This window comes from Protopterus annectens, chromosome 13.part0, assembly GCF_019279795.1.
Source record: "Protopterus annectens isolate FY-2018-M chromosome 13.part0, PAN1.0, whole genome shotgun sequence".
In the NCBI taxonomy this organism is placed as follows: domain Eukaryota; kingdom Metazoa; phylum Chordata; order Ceratodontiformes; family Protopteridae; genus Protopterus; species Protopterus annectens.
In genome coordinates, this window is record NC_056747.1 from 217,349,700 (window position 1) to 217,369,945 (window position 20,246).

Here is a 20,246-nt window from a genome sequence, read left to right on the forward strand (position 1 = left end):
TTTTCCTCTCTTGGAGGACCCTCGAGGAAAACGCGTGGCACACGCTACAGGACTCCTGCAAATGTTTGGCGCCCAAGCAGTATACACAGAGAGAGTGGTCATCTGTGATCGACATTTTGAAACTGCACTTAGTGCAATTTTTAAACCCTGAAGGCCTAGGAGCCTGTGACATTATGGCAACCAATCTAGTGAACAGCAAAAACAAAATACACTAACTATCACAGATAAATTCTTTTTCTTTCTTTTTACCAAAGACTGTCACAAAGAAGAAAACTAAAAGGATTCAAGAACCTACAAATAAAAAGGGGACTTGAATGACAACTAACTGACGAGGGAAGGCCCTTCAACTCAAAGGGAACCTCTAGTCAGAAAAAGCGCAATCACCACACAATACTTGACGAAAAAATATCCACTCACACACAAAAAGACGATATAGCTGTTAAAACAGCTTTTTGTTGAATTTTAGGAAATCCCTGACAGGAAAGTAAGTGAAAAAAACACTACTTAGCTCAGCCAGCTCGAGACCACGTCTTTGCTAGTTAGCGGCAAACGAGATCTGGGGGACTGGTAGTGGTGCATCCTGGGATATAGTAAGCTCAGCCAATAAGAGACTTCGTTCTTTGGCATAAGCGTGCCAAGTCGGAGCCGAGGGATCGGCTCTGAACCCATCAGTCAGAATGTAGGCGAGATAGGATCACATAACATCTAACATTATACCAAAATATGTTTTGGCTGCAGCTTCAGTCCCTTACTAGTACTTATTGCTTTTACTAGTACTTATTGTTTGAGCTGTTAGTAGCCATCCTTTTCATCATTGTCTTCCTAACTAATAAGACAGAAATTACTAATACATGTCTGTAGAAATCATGTAAACTAACTGACCTGTGAGGTAACACTTATTGCTGTTGCTATGGATTACTTGGAGCTGAAAGTCATCAGAGAAGTCCAGAGTAAAGGTACCAGGTGTCTGCGAAGCTCTCTGCAGAATAAAACATATGAGAAGCAATTGTGTTTTAAGATCTTTATTGTGGATGAAAACACTTGTCTGCCTGAAGTATTCATCCACAATGAAGATCTTAAAATGCAACTGCTTCTCAAGTGTTTTATTCTACAGAGAGCTTTGCAGACACCTGGTACCTTTACTCCAGACTCTTGTGATGACTTTCAGCTCCAAGTAATCCACAGCAATAGCAATAAGGGTTACCTCACAGGTCAGATGGGTTATGTGGTTTCTACAGACACGTATTGGTAATTTTAGTCTTTGGACCTGCTTTAGGACCTAGCAGGTATTCCTACATAACCAGGTCAACATAAAAAGGGGCAGGCTTTTTCTCTTATTCTTCTAACTAGTAAGACACAGATTATACAGTCTGGTCCACTGGTTTATTTTCTTCATTTAAGTTGGCATATACTGATTTACCTCCCTTTCCTTCTAAATCAGCTCATTCTTTCTAAACTTAGTTTAGTGAAGTTCTGATATATTTGCAATAAAAATATTTTTTTCTGTTTTAATCTATTCATTATCCCTGACATCCAGCACTTTCTTTAGTGTCATCATCTCAGGAGGCTTAACTCATTACAGCCGAGTGACGTCTTCAGGCATTTCTGCAGTTACACCAAATAGTACAGCCTCTGCTTTCATCCTCCTCACATCTGCAAAAACATTCCCACATCACAGTTCATGTGCATTAAACACATTTGTTCTGATCAGCACACTTATAGACACTTCAGAGATGATTTAGTACATCGATTCCATAACCGTGGGTATAAAATGGGTCAACTATTACATATCAAACACACAGTTGACCAGATGGAATGCACTGAATTGCTTCATTACAAAACTAGACACAAATCACCTTCAGTAACACCTAGATTTATCACCACATATTGTCGGAATACCAACATATTGATGCAAATTGTTCAACATATTTGGAACATATTAACATGTGAACCTAGACTTCAGGACATTCTTGGAGACAGATGTTCGTTTTCCTTTCGGAAAGGAAAAAAATCTATCTGCCTTTTTTAATCACTTTAAACATCTTGAGAAGAAAGGTACCAAAAGTATCCAGACCACATTATCAGGGGATCCATTAATTGGCTGCATCCCTTGTGGACACTGTATCTATTGTAACATCAAACTCAAAACCACCAGTTGCAGCAGTCAAAACACCCCTCAAGTATTCAATACAACATTTTTTGCTCTCTGTTCCTCAGATTGGGTCATTTATTTGGCCAAATGCACATGTCCTGCATTCTATATTGGCCAAACCTCCAGACGCTAGAAGCTTCGAACCTCTGAACACTTTAGTGATATCAGACACAAGAGAGACACCAATGCTTTATATAAACATTTTTGGTACATCCAAAGGCTACTTTTAGTTTTACCATTATTGATAAAATTAGAAGGGCCAGGCATAAAAAATCAGGTTGGCATAATTTATTAAATTCAATGGAGAAAAAATGGATTATTAAACTTGGTGGGCTCTTTAAGCCAGGTCTGAATGAGCATATGTAATTAAGCACATGACTCACTTGAAGGCTTTGTTAAATATTTGCCGAAACCGGTCTGTTTTTCAAGAACCTCAATCAATAAATTTATTTTTAAGGTGCCTTGTATGCTGGTCCTATTTTCTTTTTGTTTCTGCGGTTCACTCCTACTGCTCCTCTAGGCGTCAAATATTGCCTGTTCATATTTGCATTAATAATTCCAAAACCATGTTACATACAAGGTATCGGAAAATTTTATCTTGAAGCATACATGATAGCAAACACAATTGTATTGATATATGATCTCTGTCAATGGGGATTTGTTAAAAATGTAAGGTGATAACTTCAATTTTTAAATGCTGAAGCCACGCTCACTAGGAGTTAAAGGTACACACTCAAAAGAGCTCTACTGGAGGGAATGAGTTGGACATAGCAAATATTGTTTATACTCCAGAAGGTTTGTATGCCAAATGAATTCTCAGGAATAAATGTATTTGCATTGCTTGCAAATCACTGTACTTATTTCCATAGTGATGTTTTATAGACATATACTAGAACTGCTGTGAATTGCATAACACTGATCAATTAAATGAATGTTAATAGTACATATGTCCATGTATAACAGAGTAACACCATGAAAGTCAGGAAAAAATAAATAAATCTATGTGCGTGTGTGTATTTATGAGTTACTACGTATTACGTCACACTGATCTATTAAGAATGTTAACAGAATTCTATGAATTATCATGTGCTATATTCATAATTTTTTACATATTTGGAAAACACACAACTAATAATGCAGCCTTTCAGTCTTTAGAATTATACTTAACTCCAGAACAATCCATACATCTGCTTAGATTCTTCATCTGACTACCATATGTGGAAATTCATTCACAGTTATAGCATCTCTTTTTATACTTCCATTTAACATACAAAGCTCCATATGATATCCTGATATATTTTTATGTGACCTATTGATTAGTAATAGCATAGAAAAGGGAAGAGTTTAAGTGTCAAAATGGCCATAATACTGTTAATCTAGGATGTCCTGCAGTGGAGATGCTAACCAGAGTCAGTTCTGATTCATATTTTCATCTTTGCATTCTCTATTTTCATTACTGAGATAGCCACGTTACTGAGGGAAATTGTCTGAAACGTCATGGGGAAACAGAAAAAATATATTGTCACTGCCCATGCATAGTGTACTGTTAGTTTTGTTAGCTGTTTGTTAGTAATTATGACAAAATGCTATATTCATGTACATTGATAATTCCAAAACCAAGTAACTTATGGACTATTCTTGGCAATGAATTAAACCAACACTGATAAAGTTCCACTGTAAGTTGGACATCTTGAGGGATCCCAGTGATAATTTTATTGTTAATTGCACAAATAAGCAAACTTTATATTTCTTAATGTATCGCTACAAAAGAAGTCAGAAATTAATTTCTATATTTCACGAGTCTCAAGTCTAGGAGAACAAAATGTTCTGGCACTATAGGTGTAGGTTGCACAAGTTTCCATTAGATGAAAAGTTGTTTGTGAAACTTCACAGAAAACATAATTCTGGATTTGTGTGTATTATAATATATATCAAAGTGCAAACATAAAAACTGACTGATACCAATGTAAAAACATTTTACTGACAATAATGTTGTCTGTGCCATTTTAATAGCATTTGCTATTCACAAGATGTTTATATTTGTTCTCCTTATGCTTTTAAATAAATTTTTCAGAAAATACTATGGAATGTAAGGATGTCTATAGGATGCTAAAGATGTAATATTCCACAGCTCAAAGGTTTTAATGAGTTAATAGGATTTTTTTTTTTTTTTACACAGGAGATTTGTTTCTGCTTTTAAGACTGCATTCTGGACTGCAGCTTCACTTGGAGATACCACTTTAAGTACGCGTGTCTCTTTCTCTCTATATGCAGTTCTTAACAATCATAACTATTACAATGTATCCTCTCCTTTGAATGTACTGGTTGTGAGAATTCTGGATGCTTTTCTTCCTGTGTGTTTGGCTTTAGTATATTCTTCTTGTATATATATCTGAGATTTTTTTTTTCTGAATAACTTATCAATCTTCTCCAAGGACTGCACAAGATCTTGGTTTACCAGCAGCTTTAATTTCCTTTCTCTAAACTTTCCACGGACTTTCGCATTACTACTATATCTTTTGCATTCTGTTTAATTTATGTTGATTGTCAGGCATCACCAATGTAGCAGAAGCAGGAATTCTGCCTTTCTACCTTCTTCCCAGTAATAATTGAACTTATGGGTGACTGAGTTCTTGCAAAGGAGTATTCTTATATTCCAAAATTGCAAGATAACAATACTCAGCTTTTACTACAACTCTCTCAAGAAACTCTTCATTGTTTGGGTAATTCCCTCCAGTTGTACATTAGACTGAGAATAGTGAGGATTGAACATGTGATATGTCGGCATTCCCACTCAAAAAAATCTTCTGAATTCTTGACTTGTGTATTGTGGACCATTGCCAGATATAAAAAAATCATACATCCACTGTATAAAGTATATTGAATTTATGCACTGTTCACATTTGTACTTATTGTGCCTACAAGTTTATTTTAGAGACCTTGGCATAGCAATGTACACTTTTTTTTGTACTTGAAGAAATCAGTACCAACTCAGTACCATGATATGTTATGCTTGCATCTGCTCCTTTGGATTGTTTTTATGGTATGCATTTCAGATAACACAGCTTTACACTATGTGTTTCTATTTAGTTGCCCAGGCCATGGCATATCTGTTGCTTCTTCTTTGCACTTTATTACTGATAGATGCAATTCATGTATCCTTTCAAATATTTGTTTGGGAACTACGATTTATTCAGCTTTGAAAATTTAGCCTTACAGACAACTTACTTTTCATTAAAATAAACATAAAAGGTTTTTCTTTTTTTTTTTTTTTGCTAATGATTTTTGCTCGGCACAGCCTTTTACTATAGTGTCTTTCTATAATTGTATTTCTATGTCAGTGTAAATACTCCTCTGAAATCTTTTACCTTGTCTTCTGTAATTAGCATAGTATTACTCTAAGAATCTTCACATTTTCCAGTAGCTCTTGGTGATTCTCTGGTAAATATGTTCCTCTTAACATGTCTACTAAAGTGTATCATTCACTGCATGAACTGCCTTCTACAAAGATTATCTAAATATGCTGTGCAAACGTCTGTGATTCCATTTCACCTGAACTTCTTCACTATGCGCATTTCATATTCATGGAATTTATCACATCCATACACTAGCTGAAACTGTTCCTTTTGTAAGTGAGCTCATCTCTTGAGCATCAGTGAATGTTCCTGCCTCATAGGCCACGATTCTTTTCTCTTTTGTTACACAGTTCAGATTGTCACTGATTTATTCACATCACAATATTTTAATGCTGGATCATCTTAAACTACATTCATGAGCATTTTGAATTTTTCCTGGCTTTATTTCCAAGTTACACCTTATTTTATTAGTTTCCTTAGAGGTTTAATATCTCAAACATAGTTGGCACAAAGTTTGCAAGATACTGCATTATTGCTAGGAATATCTATGACTGCATCTCATTTGGCTTGACACTTATACAATAGTTTAGTGTTTTGTGGCTTAAGTGTCAAACCGTCTGACATTAAAATATGACCCGTGTGTTTCAGACGTCTCACATTTAGTTTGTATTATTATTCAGGTTGGCATTATGCAATCTTAACCTACTCACAACTGTATTAGTCTCATCATGTGGTTCTTCTGTCCAGTTACCAGTTATGTATACAACACCTACCAAGCCTTCAATTACTTTAGTAATAGTTCTTTGGAACACCTCTGGTGCTGCTAAAATAAGTCTGATGAATCTGTATCCTCCAAATGGTATACTAATAGTGCCCAATTTGTAGCTTGTTGCAGCTAGTTTTATGTGACAAAACATTATTTTTCACCTAGTACTAAAACAGCATCTAGTATTCTTGAGACCACTTCTTCAACTCTGTCTAATTGGCACTGGTCTCTTTTAAATAGTCTGTTCAAACACTATGGATCAATGCAAATGATTTCTTCACAATATTGACAATACTATCTACCCACCTCTTGGCTCTAATTGCCGAATAACACCTACCCTTTCAATTCTCTCCAATTCATGTTCCAGTTTACTTCTGATAGCAACAGGTCCTTTTCTGGGAGTATGAATCAGAAGCATAGCATTAGCTTTTATTTGCAAGTGATAGTCACCTGGCAAGTCTATTCAATCTATGCCGAAATTAGTAGAGTCATGCAGGGTGAAACCATTAAAGCTCTGAACAGAATCTGAAATGTTCCTGTGACACTGAGATTTACTATTTTCACACACAGTCTTTGGTTTTACATTGTGAATTTGTTTTATCATTTACAGATTCTTGCAAGCTAAATTTCCAAATATATTAAGAGGATTTTAATTATTTAAGAGCTAGTAGTGGTAGTCAGAGTAGGTTATCATTTGTATACAGCTCTTCTTCAGCGTCATCTAGCCCAAGCTGTTTAAAAAAGTATTTTGAGACAAAATATTGCACTCTTCACCTGATCTAGTATAAATGCCACATTCTATTAATCTTCTGTATATGTTGTTAACAGTCTAACTTGCAGTATTTTTCAGTGGTCTTATATATTTTCAGATTTCAATGTTAAGGTTTTTCACTTCGAAAGTACCGTTAAACCATCCATTTTCATGTTTCTGTTCAACAAAACAAAGATTTTTATTTTATTTTATTTATTTACATTTGTTGTCCAAGAAAATCCAACTGGACACAGGTCCTTTTTCAGGGGAGGCCCAGGGAGAAAAGCTCCACAATAAAAACAACAATTAAAAACAAAAATGAATTACAAGTTACAAGAAGTATAAGTAGGTTTTGTTTAACAATAGTAGTAAACAATTATAGTTCAAAATTAAATTAGTTAGTTAAATGGTACAACACTTATATCATTGGTGCCATAAAGACTAACAAGTATTTTAATAGCTGAGCTAGCAGCTATTACCCTTGAATAACAGTGGCTAAGATTACAGCTGAGATATAGATTTACAAGAAATGTATTTGGCTGTAATCCAGAGTAGTTATAGGGGTGGATGAAAGGGATTAGAGTGGTTGGGGTAGAGATGTTAGAGAAGTTTGTTACAGGGGCATGTCCAGTGCTCTTTCAGATGAGATTTTAGAGCAGCTTTGAATTTAGTATGTGATGACACAGACGTTAAAGTGTGAGGAATGGTATTCCATAATTTTGCTATGGAGTAGGAGAAGAGAGTTTCTCCAGCAGAGTTCCTGGTTTTAGTTACCTATAATTGATTTTTGTTGCTGGAGCATAGTGGTCTGGTGGTATGATAGGGTTGGAGTAGATTTTGGAGGGAGGGGACTTTTAGAGGATGATTTAGTAGTTTGTGGGTGAGTTGTGAGTTGGTACCATTGAAGGAGGTAAGGGAGTTCTAGCCAGCCTAGTTTAGTAAGTGAGGTGCAGTGGTGGCTACGGTAGTTTGCGCCAGTGGCAAACTTTACTATTTTGTTGTAGCAAGCAATTTACCTAACTCACTTTGCCTTAGGTTGGAGAGGCGTAGAGTAGGGTGGAGATAAGGTGACTATTTGCAAATTAAATCTTGGCTGTTTTGGTGAGGAATTGCTTATTTCTGCATAAAGCTCCTAGTTGTTTGTGTACTTTTTTATGGTCAACGAGCTGTGGATGTCACACTTGAGGTTATTGTCAATTTCATCTCCAAGTAGTTTGGTGTGGTCTGTTGCGGGGATAATGGTGTTGTCATTGGCTTTAATATTAAATTGGTGGGTGTTTAGACTGTGTTTGGTGGGTTGGAAGATGAGAAGTTTTGTATTAATTGCGCATCTGAAAGCCAAGTTTCAACTGAGGAAAAGGCTTCCTGTGTGGTCTTTTGAAGTTCAGGTAGGGAGTGGGCTGAGCAGATGATGGTGGAATCATCTGCGTACTGTACGAGAATGGCTTGTTTGGTAGCAGAGGCTAGATTATTAGTGAATATGGAGAAGAGTAAGGGTCCAAGGATAGATCCTTGAGGAACACCTATTGAGACAGGGAGTTGAGGGGGATATATCATTATGCCAAACAACAGACTGATGGCGGTCAGTCAGGTAGCTCTGGAACCGGTTTGTGGCAGATTGAGAGAAGGATAGAGTATTGAGGACAGTAATGAGTTGTTTATGAGAGACCATGTCAAATGCTTTAGACAGGTCTAGGAAAGTTGCAGAGCTGAAATAACCATTGTTTTTATGTTGAAGGATTGTATTAGTGAAAGCAAGTAAGGTAGTGGTTGTGCTGTGGTATGGTCAGAAACCATGTTGTGTGTTAGGAGGTTGTTAGTAAGGAGGTAGTTTAGAACTTGAGAGTGAATGCATCTCTTAAATATTTTTGATAGAAGAGACAGAATTGCTATGGGCCGGTAGTTGGTGAATTCTGTGGAGGGCCCACCTTTGTGGAGGGGGATAATGTGGGATATTTTCCATTGTGAAGGGACATAGCTTTCAGATAAAGATCGGTTAACCAGGATTGCAACTGGGTAGGCTAGGGCTTCAGCAGCAATTTTAAGGTACTCAGCTGGGAGGTTGTCACTTGCTAGTTTTGTGGGCTTTAGTTTTGATAAGAGTTTTTTTATGTTGGAGGTAGGCATAGGAGAGAAAGCGAATGCAGTGGGCAGGTTACTAGGTGTAGTTGGAGGGGGTAGGGGAGGGGGGTTGTATTGTTTTGCTAGAGATAGAATGGTTTGTGTGAAGTGAGTGTTGAAAGAGGTGGCAATGCTTTCAGAGGAGTTTGTTTTGTTTGGTGGAGGGGTTCCTACTTTTCCTGGGTGGAGGATGGAGTTGATGGTTGATCAGAATTGTTTAGGGTTGTTTTGGGTGGAGTTCGGGGCAGACTGGTAATATAGGATTTTGTCCTGTTTTATTAATTTTTTGACTTTGTTATGTAATTCACAGAATTTCTGTCTATCAGAAGGGCTTTTTGTCTTGCGCCAGTGATTCCAGGCTCTATCTCAGATTTTCATTTATGATCTAGTGGCTTGTTGTAGCCATGGGGAGGACTGGGCTTTAACTCTAGTAAAGCTTGTGGGCGTATGGGTATTTAGGACTTTAAGGAAGGTGGTATTGAAAAATTGGACAGCGTTATCAAGGTTGAGGTATTTTAGTGAAGTCCAGTTGCTGTTTTTTAGGGCTGAGATGAAGTTGTCAGGGTTAAAGTTTACTTTATTATGTATTTGCTAATAGGTAATGGGTTTAGCCTGATGTGTGCTTTTTGAGTAGGAAAGTTGGGGTATGATCACTGAGTCTATCTGGTAGGCAGCCTTCTGTGTATGATTGGGGGATTTTGCTGACTAGTATCCAGTCAAGAGTAGAATGTTTGTTGGAATTGTTATTTATTCTGGGGGTGTCTGGATGAGTTGGAAAAAAACATGAAGATTTAGATGGTGGGCTGGATGGTAGCTGGAACAGGATAGCCAGTCTATATTAAAATCACCTAATATTATGGTTTCTTGTGGAAGGTGATGATTTACCCAGCTGAAGAGGTTTTCTAGTGGAGGGATATTGTTGCAAGGTGGGAAGTAGCATCCTATTATGCTAATGGTCTTGTCTTGGTTTACTTTTAGGTTGGTATAGATTATTTCTTCTTTGTCAATTAGGGGGGGCTGATAAGTTTAGGATGTGAATATTAAGATTCTGTTTATACATTACAGCTACACCACCCCCTTTTTTGTGCAACCAATCTTGTCTTAGGATATTGTAGCCTGAAGGGAGGATTTGCTCACTGGTAATGTAAGGTTTGAGCCATGTTTCTGTTAGAATGATAATATCAGGGGAGTATAAATCTATGGTAGCATGGAGTCCATGGATTTTATTGATTATACTTCTGATATTTAGGCTTAAGATAAGGAGGTCAGTTGGTTTCCTACTGGATGTAATTTGAGGGTGGGTGAGGTTGTTAGGCTGCTATCAGTGGAGGAGTTGTGGGGTCCAGGGTTTGGGTGGATGTCTCCGCTGAGGGCAAGTATTGTTATGGCTGAGGATGTTAGTTTTAGTAATGAGAGAATTAGTTTAGGTTTTGGGGTAGCTTTTTGTTTAGGTGAAGTGGGTGATAGATAAATTAGGTTGAGGGATAGTTTGTAAGGCATTAGGGATGCTTTTTGTTTGTGTGGTGGAGGTGATAGCTTAAGTGGGTTGTGCATTGGGGTGTATTTGTTGTGAGAGGTGAATGAGTAGTGTGATGGTGTGACATGAGGGCTGGTGATTGTAATTGTGCAGTGGAAGTTGTTTGTTGGGGGTATAAAGGTAATTTGGTAAGATGTAATGTGTGCAAGACGGGTGCATGTGAAGAGTATCGGTAGTGTGTGTTGGATCATGGTACTCAAGCTGGGAGGTTAATGGTAGGCTGGAGGTGTGGTTAGAGTTGGTGTTGCAGGTGTGGTTGGTTGTAACTGTAATGGGAGGGATGTTTGGCTAGAATAAGTGTAGGTGTGCTGGGGGCAGGGAGGGGAGCGGGCAGAAACTATTTGTTGTACATATCAGAGGGAACCAATCAATAGGCTAAATACAACTCACACGCATCACAATTATAGCAGAGGCTTAGGCAGATAATGGTATAAAAAATTACCTGTGTTGTTAGCATTAAACTGCTGGATTAGAGTACACTAGCAATGGAACACAGGCTGTAAAGGAAAGGGAAAAGAGAGGTTGAGTGAACAGAAATGATCCCAGAAAACCTTGAGACAACTTGCCAGACCACAGTACACTCAGTTAAATTGCTAAAGTGTGCCTCAACACAGTGGAGCAGTTAAGAGTAGCAATTACTAGAGGTAAGAAATGTATGCCTCTAATAGCAACCTAACACATGCTGCTTTATTGGGTCTGCATAGTTTGCAGCTCTTGATATTAGCAGTTGCTAAAAAGAGAGAAGAATGGAGAGATAAAGTTAAGGGGAGTCCAACCCTATTCTTTAGTCACTAGTCCAACAGATCCTTTTGAACGCTCCTGATTTTCCATTTGCACATCTTTAGTACAGATTGTATGGGGCTGATTAAATTCAGGATACAGTTTGTTGTCATGGTCATAGCCACACTTTCTAAATAAGGCATTAATTAACATTTCACAAGCATTTCAGTGCTCATAGCCATATATTCTATCTTCATATCCATTACTTTTATAGAACATTCTGCCTTGTTTTTCATTATTGCCTTGCTAATTGACTTTTATTTTTTAAAAGAACCAAAATAGTCTATACAACTAACAAACCAAGAAAATGCTGCTTCAAGATGACTCCACAAAGACAATATCATGGCTTTATTGACCAATATTTAAGCACTTTGGTTCCAGTATATAACAGAACTTCATCAGAACTAAACTCATATGACAGCTTCACAGTTGTATAGCAATTCAATCCTAACCACATGACTTGAACAACAAAACTTTCTTGTAAGAACATCCAAAATCTAAAATTTTAAAACCTCATTACTGAAATCCTATCAACTGTGTAACCATTATTTCTCAATATTCCCACAACCATATTTTTAATAAAAGATGAAACATTAAACATTTATATAAAATAATATATAGAAATAACATATGAAACGTATAAATTTAAATAAAATCTCACAACTTAGCTGCCTTCCTTTGCAAAATACATTTACTGGATGTGTGATAATTTATAAAATGACGCTGAGTCATGTTCAGCAGCAGTTGTCAATATAATTCACAATACAACAGGTGGTCTTCCCAATATCCTCCCTCTTTCAAAATTGGGAACCTTTTCCAAAATGATGAATACAAACTTCTTAAAATGAGTGCAGACCTTAGAGTGTTTAAATAATGTATTTGCTTAATCTCTCATTCTAATGGCATATGTATGCTCATAAATCCTGACCCTGAAATCCTGCTTGGTCCCTGTGCACAATTAAATTTTCCCCTACTAACTATATCTTTGGGATAATTTATTACTGTGTATAGACGGTATCAAGTATAAACCTAAACTCTGGACAATCCCCACATTTAAATATCCCAGTTTCCTTAAATCTGTTGTTTCCCTTGATGACCTTTCCAACGTCCCCTCCTTAATGTTAGGGTTCCTTTTATATGCAACTGTTGGGGCCCCAACCAATTTGATTGTCATATCTAAGTAACCAATCTCCATTCCAGTTTTCTGTAATAATATTTACTCTGAGACCAAAAGTCAAAACCATAGTTTTTGGAAAATCTTTGTGTGTTACCATTTTCTTTCTAATAGCTCCTATCGCTTCTGGTTTATTTATTTTTATTTTATTTAGCCTAGCGGCTTAATATATTATTCATTGGATAGAGAGGCATAAGAGAAAAGCTCACAGATAAGAGATATAGAATAGAGATAAGAGATATAATTCACCCACAGATTGATAGGACTTAGGATTTATTTATACCAACCCAAACAAACAAACAACAATAGGACAAATAATTTAAGACAAAATAAAACATAATCATAAATAAAATTGTAAGACCAAGGAAAAAAAAAGAAAAAAAAGGAAAAAAGGGAAAAATGTAAATTGTTAAAAGTTTAACTTTCTTAACATTCTAACAAACATAAAATAACATATTATCATATTATTGCTTATTTTAACAGCGAGGACAGAGAAAGAGGAAGACCAAGGAGGAAGAGAAAACAGAGAGAAGAGAGAGAAGAGTTATAAGAGATACAAGTTTACAAGTAAAGAGAAATATGAGAAGGAGAGGAGAGAGGGAGGAGGATAGGGGAGAGGGTGGGAGGTAGGAGGAGGGAGGCACAACACAACAGAAGAGAAGGAAAGAGAAGAGGGGAATCAACATTTAGTAGTCAGGATTAGAGACACATCATCCAGTGGCTTCTGAGGTGTTCTCTGTTTTTGTTTAAACAACAATATAGTGTGGAATGGAAGTAAGTTCGGGAAGGAGTTTTTCCAGTGTTTTACTATGGAGTTTGAGAGAGAGGAGTCACCGTTATTAGATTTGGTTAGGGTAACTAGCAGTTTGCTAGATGAGCGGAGTGAGTTCAGATTAGCATATGGGGTTAAGAGGTTAGAAAGTTTAGCTAAAAGGGGCTGAAATCTTGTATTCCTTGCCTCATTTATTTATTTTATTACTGGATTTAGAAAATCCAGGGGATACCCCCTGTGTAAAAATACATTCTTCAAATTCACCACTTTAATGTGGAAGATCTCATCATTAGTCACTAACCAAAAAAAATCTAACTGACCTTTTACTATATTTTTCTTTTGCCATACAGGATGATAACTTGAAAAATACAGGTAACTATTTGAAAATGTTTACTTCCTAAAAATTTTGAAATTCCATTGTCTATCTACAACATTCTTTATAGCAAGTACATCTAAATAACATATCTCTTTCTATTTTTGTCATGTGAAAAAGACAACAATTCCACTGTTTGATTAATGCATTGCACAAATTCCTCAGACATCTTTTGCAGGCTTGACCAAATTAAAAAAAATATTAAAAAACTACTATAAACAATGTTTAACACTGCAACAAAAAAGCTCCGTGGAAAAAATCCAAACACCTTAGGATTTCACTGGTTTAATAAAGCGCTTTTCGTCACCTTCAATGAGGCAACTTCCTCAGATTACATTCTTAAAAAAATGAGGCCATTAAATAGTAAAACAACAAATCACATGATCATACCTAAACAGTGTATTGATATGTGAAAAAATAGTGCTTTTGTTAAAAACTTTTTAGGTCTATGTTTTAGGTTACTAAATGTAACCAACATGTGTTGGACCGCTGTTTCATAACTGACATCACTTCCACACATATTCAACATACACCAAATGACAATTAAAAAATCAACAAGTGTAGAAATGGAAAATAAAAATCTATATACATTTATGGCATACTTATAACCATAAACTAATGATATATATATATATATATATATATATATATATATATAGTTAATTATTCACTTTCTGTCTAAACTTCTGAGTTTTAAAAGACATGTTATGTTACAATGGTCATTTAACCCAGGTTCAACAAAGGCATTCAATCTTATTTGCCATGCCAATTTACGTTCTTCAAGTAGTAAATTTAAAGGGCCATCTCGAATATTATATTGAATTTGATCTGTTGTCTTAAAAGTAAATTTATGTCCTATATGTGCCATACTATGCCTAGCAAGTGTATTGTCACTTTTATTTGTCCCTATTGCATAAGTTTCTTCATAGATTCTAAGTCTTCGCTCCGTTTTTCCGATGTAAAAAGCTTTACATGAGGAACACGTAGCAGTGTAGACAACCATTTTGGAGTTGCAGTTCAGGTTATGTTTTATTTGGTATTTTCTTTTGTTGTAAGTAATGGAAGAAATGACTCTAATATTCCAAACCCTACCAATACGGTAGGGGAGTTTGTTTCTGGCTCTGAACAAAACCAAGTTAGATGAACCGAGCGTCTTCGTTCTAACAATAAAGAAGGGAACAACAACCAACAAGGAACAAGTTTTAACGACAACAACTTTAATAATCCAAATAATTCAAATTTTCGCAAAGATGTTCATCCTGGTGCTATTCCCAAAAAATTCAACAACTACACTCAAAAAAACAAACAACGTGGGAACAACAAGCGCAGGAGGTAACACATGATTTGCAACATGGGGTTGCTATTGTAAAAAACAAGTCTGGTGACTTTCATATTTTCAACTATTCATCTATTGAGATTGATCCAACCCTGGTTGAATTATTAGCAAAAGGGAACACATTTGTTCCCAGTCGACATTTTGACATTGTTAGAACAGTGAAAGATCTTAAACTGTTTGTGAGAAAACTTAATTTGAAAGTCTTGTTTGGTAATTTTGGAGAAACAAACTCTTCTTTTCGAGTGCCTAGTGTTTACAATCCCCCACTTCACCCTACGTTAAACATGTTTGAAATGATGACTGAATTAGATTTGAGATATTTTGCAAACAATTATAAAAGTTTATTCAATAATAGACTGCGAGTAGAAAATACTACACACAAAGAATTTTCAGCTTTAAATATGTTTAAATCATTGCATGTAAACCTGACAAAGGTGGTGGGTTAGCTTTATTTGATTCAACAGACTATGCTGCTAGAGTACAGGCTTTATTGGATAGTGATGCATATGGTAAAGCTTCAATCAATGAAGTTAACTTTGCCTATAAGCGAATAAATGGTTACATCAATGACTTGTTTATAGAAGCCAAAATCAACATTAACCAATATAATTACCTGACTATGATATGGCCAAAAATCCCCATCTTGTTTGCAATTCCTAAAATTCATAAAGATTTGAACAACCCACCCTTTAGACCATTGATAGATGGTCGTGGCTCTATTACATATCCTTGTGCCAAAGTGGTGGACAGTATATTAAAAAAGTATTTATTAACTGAAACTCAAGTTTGTAAAGATTCTTGGGTGTTCTTACACAACATCAATGATTTGCAGTTTGACAAACACAACAACTTCCTGACCATAGACGTGAAGGAACTTTACATGTCAATTCCACACTTAGAAGGTATGGAATGGGTCAGTTTATTCCTCCACAGTAAAAGAGCTTCTAGTCAAGAAATTTATTTAGTGGAGGTATTACTAGACATTATTCTTACCAACAATTATTTTTCTTTCCAAAATGACCATTACTTGCAAAAGCAGGGTGTAGCTATGGGCTCACCCTGCGGTACAAGTTTTGCTAACACTGTTATGGCATATTGGGAGAAGCACTATGTCTTTAATAATGCTACTCACATGTCTAACATTATGTATTACACACGTTTTCTTGACGACAATTTTAATGTGTTTCGAGGTAATTCAGATTCAGCAAACAACTTATTAGAGCATTTTAATAGTACAACTAGTTTTCTCAAATTCACATTTAACTTCCAAGTGTCTAGTATTGAATATCTTGATGTTTGCCTAGTTAAAGATGTGGTCAACAATAGATGCATTTCAAAGATTTATAGAAAGGATACGTATTGCAATGCATTTTTACATTTTTCAAGCTCACATCCTTTACCACAAAAGCGGTTTATAGTTAAAGGTCAAATGATTAGAGCCGCTAGGATGGTGTCCTGTGACAATGATTTTTTTGACGAATGTAATCTACTTGGGAGAATGTTCCAACAAAGAGGGTACCCACTGTCTTTGATTGAAACAATAATTAGTGAAGTACATTTGAAAAGGACCAATGGGTTCATTACCCCCATATTAAGTAGAAGGGAATTTTTTGACATACATGAACTTGGACCTAAAATTATCAGGGGTAACTTGGTAGACCAGGATTGTAATGGGACAACAAGTGAAAAACTAGCTAATGGATTTGAGTACAGCTTTATTACTACATTCAGTATAGACAGTATGCTTATCAGAGCTATTTTATATAAAAACTGGGAACTTATTAAACATGATAAAATATTATTAGAAAAACTTAATGATGTTCCTAGAATTATTTTTAGGAGAGGAATGAGCTTGAAATGTATATTAGAGTCATCAAACTATAGGAGTGTTCATAAATCTACCGGCATGTCCATCTGTGGGTGTTGTAGTATGTGTAAATTCATCACTACAGGTAGTACATTTATTATTAACAAAAGAAAATACCAAATAAAACATAACCTGAACTGCAACTCCAAAATGGTTGTCTACACTGCTACATGTTCCTCATGTAAAGCTTTTTACATCGGAAAAATGGAGCGAAGACTTAGAGATAGAATCTATGAACACACTTATGCAAGAGGGACAAATAAAAGTGACAATGCACTTGCTAGACATAGTATGGCACATATAAGACATAAATTTACTTTTAAGGCAATAGATCAAATTCAATATAATATTCGAGGTGGCCCTTTAAATTTACTACTTGAAGAACATGAATTGGCATGGCAAATAAGATTGAATGCCTTTGTTGAACCTGGGTTAAATGACCATTGTAACATAATATGTCTTTTAAAACTCACAAGTTTAGACAGAAAGTGAATAATTAACTATATATATATATATATATATATATATATATATATATATATATATATTTGTCTTATTAGTTTATGGTTATAAGTATGCCATAAATGTATATAGCTTTTTATTTTCCATTTCTACACTTGTTGATTTTTTAATTGTCATTTGGTTTATGTTGAATATGTGTGGAAGTGATGTCAGTTATGAAACAGCAGTGCAACATATGTTGGTTACATTTAGTAACCTAAAACATAGACTTTAAAAAGTTTTTAACAAAAGCACTATTTTTTCGCATATCAATACACTGTTTAGGTATGATCATGTGATTTGTTGTTTTACTATTTAATGGCCTCGTTTTTTAAGAATGTAATCTGAGGAAGTTGCCTCATTGAAGGTGACGAAAAGCGCTTTATTAAACCAGTGAAATCCTAAGGTGTTTGGATTTTTTCCACGGAGCTTTTTTGTTGCAGTGTTAAAAAAATATATATTATCCAAGAATTTGAAATAGCATTTTATCGTGGCCCCAAACCACTGCCAAATGTTTTCTCTTTTTCCTCATATCCACATTATTATAGTAGAAAAAAACAGGGCACATAATGTCCCTATAGCTACCCTCTTAATCTACTGAAACATTTCCCCCACAAAATATAAAAAAGTGCTACACAAAACCATGTTCATACAGTCCTCTATTTAAATTATATCCTCATGTGTCAGGGATCCATCAGAAAGAAGTGCCTGATGGAACCATTCCATTCCAGCATCATGAAGATTAACAAGAAACAAGTCTTTCACATCAATAGTCACTTATTAACTTACTTTATGATAATGGAATTATTGATTAGAAAGGGTAATTAGATGTGTGACTGATTAGAGCATATTTAAGCTGATAATTTGGTTGTGTTTTTTAGTCTGAAGAAGCGGTTTGGAAGACTGAAAGCGCTCACTTTGTTTAATAAAAAGTTGCTGTTTTATAGTCTGCCGTGTTGAGCCACTATTTTTATTTAAATATATTTTGCACTTATAAACAATATTTTGCACTTATAAACAATCTTCATCAAACTTAATCATAGGTTACTTTGATAAAAAAAGTTCTAATTTTGTTCTTGTGTAGTAATAGCCAAACAGCTGAACTTCCTAAAGTTAATATTACTATTTTCTGCTTTACTGCTTTAGGTTTTTAGTTAATATTACCATTCCAATCTTTTATGTGCATGAATGCATGTTTGCTCTGTTTTACCGCCCTGTATATGATAAAATATTATGTTCATTTGCCTTAGGCATGGATCACGGTTAAAAATGTTTTTGTTTTGTGTGATTTATGGAATGAAGGTAAAGGAAATGAAAAGAACATCCTTGCCTAAGTGAAAGATAACATTCTTTGCAGTGAAGTACTGAAATGCATAAACTTAATACTGCGATTACATGAAGTTTATTAAAATCGAATGCATATATTATAACGGATATTTATTGAAAATCAAACACGTGGAACTTTGTCTAAAAAGATGAAGAATTTAACATGTGGAGTGTCTCTTTAAGAAGTTGGTGCCTTGACCCAATGTACTCTGTAATCATGTGACCTGACTTCTTGGTGCAAACTGAATATGTGCTGATGCAACTGGCAGCATACATCATTTCCCCTTCTCCACTTTATTTTACCCATTCTTATATACCAGATGTAACAAAGCAAATGAATTATTGTACTGTCAAGTAAAGTGGGATGATGTGCTTGGTGCTTATATGAATACAGGCTTGAGTGAAAGATTTAATTACCCAGAAAAACAAATGTTGCTATTACTGCAGAATGGAATCACTATGTGTTAATCAATGACATAAGCAAATTGTTTTACTTTATTAACCAACTCCATGGTGTAAAGGGATAATGCTACGACTGTGAATCAAATGACCTAGGTTTGATTGCTGGTGTGGGAACTGAAGGAGCTGGCAAGGTGTGATCACAGGAATAAAGAGGCAATGCTGTTTACGTCTTTCATGGGGGGGGTGGGGATGGGTATACATGCCCATGGTGTACAATTCATGTTAAGCCCCTTATGACAACAGATGCTTGTCATGGGAACCTTTGAGAGGTACATCACTTGAAGAACTGAGTACAAAGCTATTAATACTATACACTACTTATACTGCATACAGCATTTAATGCACCATGTTTCATGCGCTTACTGCTAGATCATTAATATCTTCTTAAGACTGATATAGTTTTGGCACTGTCCTGCTTTTAGTTTTGCACATGGTGTTGTGATCCAGTCATTTTCATTATGCATTGGTGGTTGCTTCCACACTGATCACTGAAATCTTGCATAGTTAATCTTACATGAAGCCTTTCAATCAAGTTGTATGACGTTCTACGTGATATCACTGAGCAGCGGAGTGGGTTTGATGCACCTTATTTGCTTTCTTTGAATGATCAAGTCTTTTAAAAGGGGTCACTTATTATAAAAAACATAACCACCTTTGTGTCCAATTTTACTGCTGATCCATGAAACCATGAAAGATTTTTTTTTTTACACACATACATATTTTTGACCACAGATTCCCCATCCAGATAGCTTTATTTTTCTGAGACATCTCATCTTTCACAAGCAGAATGGAGCCAGAATATTTTGGATGTGTCTAGCCATTCATCTCCGCCACCACCACCCCCCAGCACCACTTTAGGCCAGGGCATACAATGCTGTTTTTTGTGTGTGCCACACATGCACTCCCCAACCTGCTCATGTCACCTGCCATGTGCTGTCTGGCCAGAGCATAGACATCACTGAGGAGGTCATC